Consider the following 6,823-nt stretch of genomic DNA (forward strand, 5'->3'; position numbering starts at 1 on the left):
GCCTGGGCTGGGACTGGTCCCGCCGGCGCAGGGTAGCAGGAAGCTCTCCACACACTCACCGGACCTGGGCTAGGACTGGGTCTGGGGGTTCCCGGAAGTCCTATTTTGATTTTCTTTAAGGAGGTAATGTATTTTAGTATTTGTGGCAAAATGTTTTCATCTGTTTTGCAATATTTTTCAGGTGACAAGTGTTTATCATTATTTTTGCTAACTTATATACGCTGTCACAAATCAACGAAGCAAAAAATTGGCAAAGAACAAAACTAAACTAAACTTGTGAAGAAATTGACATGGTAGACCTTTACAGAGTGTTTCACCCAGCAACAACAAAATACACATTTTTGTTTGCTGCATATGGTACATTCTCCAAAATAGACCATAAACTAGCACCTGGTGCACTATTAGGTAAATGCAAAGGAAATGAAATTATCCCATGCATACTGTCTGATCACAGGGCCACAAAACTGGAAATTATTGACCAAAAAAGCCCTCTACAATAATACCATAAACATGTGGAAATGAAATAACCTCCTAAATAACCAAAAGGTCACAGATGAAATTAAAGAAGAAATTTAAAAAATAGTTATAATCACTAAAATGCAGATACAATTTAACAAAACTTGTGGGAAGCAATCAAAGGTATCTTAAGGGGAAAATATATAGCAGCAAATTCGCACATTAGGAAAATAGAACGAGCCCAAATAAATGAGTACTTCAAGCTCCTAGAAAACGAAGAGGAAGTCAAGCCCAAAGCAAGAAATTATTAACATTAGAGTAGAAATTAAGACTTTGGAGATGAAAACAGTACAAAGAATGAATGAATCAGAGTTGGTTCTTTGAAAGAATAAATAAAATTGATAAGCCCCTAGTCAACCCAATCAAAAAGGAACGAAAAAACCCAAATCCGTGCAATAAAGAATGAAAAGAGTGAAATCACTACAGACCCTAGAGAAATTTAGATCATTAATACCTGCTTCCAAAATCTTTACTCTCACAGGATGGAAAACAGAAGAAATGAACTATTTCCTAGATACATATGACAGGCCAAAGCTGAGTCAAGAAGATACACATACTCTGAATAACCGAATAACGAGAAACAAAATTGAAAATTAATAAAACATACCAACAAAGAAAAACCCAGGTCCCAATGAATTCACAGCAGAATTCTACAAAAAATTTAAAGAACATTTAATGTTAACATTTCTCAAACTCTTCATTGAAATTGAGGGATTTTTATTTATTTATTTTGCTGGCTCAGGTTACCTTAAGGACAGGTCTGGTAAGGTATGAGGATCTGAGGATCGAACCACAGTATCCTGAGCCTGACTGCCTTTGCTTAAGCAGGCACTTAACTGAGCTAACTGGCAGGCCCCTTCATTGAAATTGAAAGGGAAGCAATTCTCCCAAACTCATTCGTAGAGGTAATTATTACTCTGATTCCAAAACCAGAGAAAGATCCAATTAAAAAGAACTACAGGCCAATCTCTCTAATGAATATGATGCAAAAATCTTCAACAAAATAGCAAAAGAATGCAGCAAATCAAGAAGATTATGCATCATGATCAAGTGGGATTCACTCTAGGAATGCAGGGATGGTTCACCATACACAGATCCATAAATGTAACACACCACATCAACAGAACCAAGAACAAAAACCACATGATTATCTCAATAGATTCAGAAAAAGCTTTTGACAAAGTCCAACACTCATGATAAAAACCCTACAGAGAATTGGAATAGATGGTCTATATCTCAACCTGATAAAAGCCATCAATGACAAACCAGCAGCCAACATCATACTAAATGGGCAAAAACTTTTAAAATCAGGAACAAGACAAGATGTCCACTGTCTCCATTCCCATTCAATATAGTTCTGGAAACACTAGCCAGAGCAATTAGATAAGAGGTAAAAGGAATAAGGATTGGAAAAAAAAGAAGTGAAATTATCATTATTTGCAGATGACATGATACTCTACATAGAGGACCCCAAATATTCCACCCAGAGTCTTGTAGATTTGATCACCAAATTCAGCAATGTAGCAGAATACAAAGTCAACACTCAAAAATCAGTAGCATTTTTGTACACAAAGAACTAATACACTGAGAAATTAGGCAAACCACGCCTTTCACATAAACATCCAAAAGCAAAAAAATAAAAACCAATCTCACAAAGAAAGTAAAAGATTTTATACAGTGAAAATTATAGTACTCTGAGAAAAATGTTTGAAGAGGATTTGAGAAAATGGAAAAAATATTCAATGCTCCTGGATGGGAAGAACCAACAGTGTGAAAATGGCCACACTCCCACAGTTGTTACAGATTCCGTGTAATCCCAACTAAATACGATTAGTATATCTCACACAGACAACTTTCCTCAAATTCAGTTGAAACCATGAGAGACCCAGAATATCAAAAGCAATCCTGGGAAACAAAAGAAAGGCAGGAGGTATAAAAATCCCTGACCTGAAATTATACTGTAAAGCTACTGTGAAAAAAATCAGTAAGGTACTGACATAACGACAGATCTGAAGATCAGTGGAACAGATTAGAAGATACAGACACAAGTGCAAACAAACTCAGCCACCTTTTCTTTGCTAAAGGGCCCAAATAGGCTCACTGGAAAAAAAGCCTCTTTAATAAGTGGTGCTGGAAAAATTGGCTTCACATGCTGAAGGATATAGACCCTGGCCTATTACCATGCACAGAGCTACAGTCAAAATAGCAAAGATTTAAACATTAAAACAAATACTAAATCTTCTGGAGGACAATGTAGATAGAAATCTTAAAGACATAGGGGTAGGTAGGGTTCATGAACAAAAACCAAACTGCACAGGAAATATTTCAAAGAATCAACAACTGGGATCTCATCTTTTTGAAAAGTTTCTGCACTTCAAAGCAAATTTCCAACAGAATAAAAAGAAAACTCACAAACTGGAAAAAAAAATCATAGCTATCTGTCTCTAAGACAAAGGCTTTCTAGAACATACAAAGAAATTTTTAAAAAGCCCCTCAAATTCAAAGACCCAATCCAAAAATGGGCATCTGAGATGACTATACACTGCTCAGAGGAAGAAATACAAATGGCAAGTAAATACATGAAAAATGTTCAACATCATGGGTCATTTGAGAAATGCAAATTAAAATAGCACTGAGATTCTATCTCACCCAAGAAAGAATGGCTAACATCAAGAAGTCAGCCAGTAACAAAGGCTGGAGAGGCTGTGGAGAAACACGAACTTTTCTGCACTGTTAGTGGCAGTGCAGACTGGTACAGTCACTATGGAAACCAGTGTAGAGATTCCTCCAAAAGCTGGGATTGCAGATCCCATTGAAGCCAGATATTCCCCTCCTGGGTATTTTTCCAGAACAACTGAAAACCTCATATCACAGCAATATATGTACACCCATGTTTATAGCAGCAATTTATCATAGCTAAAATCCTGGAAATAATACGGATGCCTATCAACTGAATAATGGATAAGGAAGTTGTAGTATTTTTACACAATGGAATATTATTCCACTATAAAACAGGATAAATTTGAGTCTTTTGATGGTAAATGGGCGCAACTAGAGAACATTTAAGTGAAATAAATCAGATCCTCATGTGCAAACTTCATAGTCTCCTTAGTGTGAGAACCTGAAAGAGAAAAATGGAATCCAAAGGGTACAATAGACACTGGTAGAAGAGAATGAACTTATTGGAAGGAGTTACTGAGTTGTAGAGAAGGACAGGGGAGAGAGAGTGGGGGAAAGAAACATCTATGTATGTAAGCAGACGGGTTTGGAAAACTGCATTTCTGCTAGTTTATGGAAGAAGGAGTTGGTGCTTTAATTTGTTTTGTATCCATTTTTCAAGTGTTTCTACTTTGTCTCTTAATTTCTTATATATTTCTTTTTTTCTTTCTTCCAATTTTACATGCATGTATGTGGTAATGTGAATAACTGGTTGGAAGACAGCATTCTGTATTACAACAAATACGGTGAAATTCATACTACTTTGTTAAGTGAAAAACTGCATCATTTGTATTTTTTCTGTTTTAATTCTTTTTTTTAAGATAGAAAGATTTTCTTTATTAATGACCCCAGCCATATTTGTTTAGATACAGGAGTTCTGAACTCAAATACTTAGGAGAAAACAAGTTAAGATTGCATTATCCTGCAACTCATTATGAGTAACATATTGCAAAGCGAAATAGCTTGAAAAAGAGAGTGTGAGGGAAGGGGTGTGAGGGAGGGGCTGTAAAAGAAAAGGAATTAAGTTGATCAAGTGGAATTCCTTTTTTTTTTTTTTTTTTAAATTCTTGGGAACTATGAAGTCCTTGCAAGCACAGCTTGTTTCTGCAGATTATTTTCCAAACACGTACAAAATGGAACCCAAATGGAGACTCCCTTAGAACCTGGAGAGGTTCAACATGAAGGGCCATGATTATCCAGCAGCAAGTGGTCCAGCCTTCAGTCGCCAGCACTTCTTCCCCCATTCCCAAGTGTTAGTGGGATGAAAACGTCTTCCCTGTGATTGTTTTCATTTCTTTTTTCTTAGCATCTGGGCATGCACGGTTTAGCACCTTGAAGAAATCAGATGTTTTTGCCCGCATACATGTGTGGATATAGGCCTTGGAGCACTTGATGTGGTAGTGCAGGTAGTCCCAGAATGTGTGGATCAGGTTGATGGTGTTGTCTTGGGCACTGGCATTGGTATGGCGGGGGAACAGCACAAAGGTGATGTAGCCAATGTTGTCACCCACAGGCATCTGTGTCTTTCAGCTCGAGAGGAGGTTCTCTGTGGCTGAAGAGAACCTGGGGGGCAGTGTGGCTGGCTCTGTGCCCTTCTTTGAACTCCTGCATGTGGGAACCCATTAACTGGTATCCATTTTATAATAGTGTCAGCCATTTTCTTAAGTTTCTATTCCCCTGCTGTTAAGTTTCTGGTCCTTCCTGCCTTGCCCATTCTCCATGAATCACGAGCTATGCCCCAGGTGTAGGATCTTCCTCCGTTGCCTAGATACCTGCTGACGTCAAGAGCCAAGACTTCTTCATTCCTACACTCCCTTTTTATACCCAGCACCTTCCCTGAATAAACGAGACTTGATCAGACTCTCCTGTCTTGTCTCCATTTCTTGTGTCTCCTGTCCTTTGTCCTCTCCTCCATTCCCTGCTCCTCTCCCAGGTGACTTTTGTTGACTAACCTGCAGGTCAGGACACCTGCATGAACACCTTCCCAATGACCACATCATCATCATCTTTAAACACCGTGCTGAAGGCAACCGTGACTCTGTCCTTTTTAGATTCAACATACATGGTTTCATCATCCCTGTAGTGGATAACTGCCCTGTTCTCTCTTTCCTTGCCCTCTTCTTGGAAATGGAAGTACTTCTCAAAGACAGAGGCAAAACAATTCCGCTTCAACATGCCAGCCTGATGCACGATGGAATCCTTGGATGCAGGCAGATTTTCAAGGTCATATAGCAAAGAGACATTGTATCCTTATTCTGGATTCACCAAGAAACTTCCGTACACCCTCTTTAACAACTCATCAGCACCATGTGCCTGAAGTTCCTTGTAGAATTTCAGAGAAATACTATCACTTTTGTTTTGTCTCCATTAGGATTTGAAATATGTTAGAGGACCCCATCAAAATCTGCAAATGTCACTTCTACTGCTTGTGGTTTGTTCACAGCAGCTGCATTCTCGAACTTCAGTGCAAGCATCTCCTCAATGATGCAGTTGTTCACCTCCAACAGGATCATGGTAGCCACTGGCCCCCAAAGCCTGAACCCTCCTGCCGAGTGGCTGCAGCTGCCACTGCCGCCTCACCAACAAGCCTGGTCCCCACCCAGCCCTCCTTTCTGTTTTAATTCTGATTTGTATTTTTTTTTTTTTCGGTAGAGGGAATTGAACTCAGGACCCTGCACTTGCCAGGCACATGCTTATTCTACTGAGCTATCTCCCTGGCCCATGTACTCTCTTTTCTTCTTTTTTCTTTTTAATAATTTCATGTACTCTCTTTTAAAAATAAAATATATGATATAGTACCAAAAAGGTGTTTGTGTCATTATCATGGCTGTTTTTCTCAATTATGCATATATTTGCAGGCAATCCAGGCCATGGTAGCTTTTGACGTTCCATAGTCATGTTTATCATTTCATCAGCAAATGCCTCAGAGCTGTACTGCTTCTTGTAAAGGTGTCCCTTCCTGTGTTTTCTTGTGTAGCTCTACCTCCTTTTACCCCTGAATCAAACCAGGTAGTAGAGGGCTTATTCAGCCAGTCTTGCTCTGTGGCCATCATTGTCACAAACAAGGGACATCACTTTTGCTGCTTTAGTGCAGGTCCAGGGCAGGGTTTGGGTGGTTGCTTTTCACATTCACAACAGTGAGTTTGGGTCAGCCTGATAACTCAGCGAACTAAAGCATGTGCTTAGGCAGAGTGCAGCGGCTGAGGTTTGATCCCAGGTATGCTGGCCCTTCCTGTGGGGCACGCTGAGATGGGGATTGAAACTGGGCATGGTGGCACATGTCTATAATCCCAGCACTTGGGAAGCTGAAAACAGGAGAATCACTAGGAGTCCATTCTATGTAGTGAGACCCTGCAGACCCTGTGGACCCTGTCCTAAATACAGAAAAAACAAACAAATGAACAAACGAAACAGTGACTTTTATCCCAGTGTCAGCTGCACCCCCAGGACACACTGAGATAGAGAATGAGACTGAGTGCAGTGGCACCTATGCCTGAAATCCCAGCACTTGGGAGGCTGAAAACAGGAGGATCACTACAAGTCTGATCTGTGTAGTGATACCCTGTAGACCATTATATATATATATATA

General features: G+C 39.5%; 1 protein-coding gene and 1 pseudogene across 5 annotated transcripts in view; one reads left to right on the forward strand and one right to left on the reverse strand.

Moving 5' to 3' along the window:
* The window catches only part of Zc3h13 (zinc finger CCCH-type containing 13), a 95,571-nt gene that overhangs the window by 87,732 nt on the left and 1,016 nt on the right, over positions 1 to 6,823 (forward strand). The window lies entirely within an intron of this gene.
* On the reverse strand, positions 4,488 to 5,747 carry LOC105743388 (annotated as a pseudogene).

Source organism: Octodon degus, unplaced genomic scaffold (assembly GCF_000260255.1).
Source record: "Octodon degus isolate 3935 unplaced genomic scaffold, OctDeg1.0 scaffold00122, whole genome shotgun sequence".
In the NCBI taxonomy this organism is placed as follows: domain Eukaryota; kingdom Metazoa; phylum Chordata; class Mammalia; order Rodentia; family Octodontidae; genus Octodon; species Octodon degus.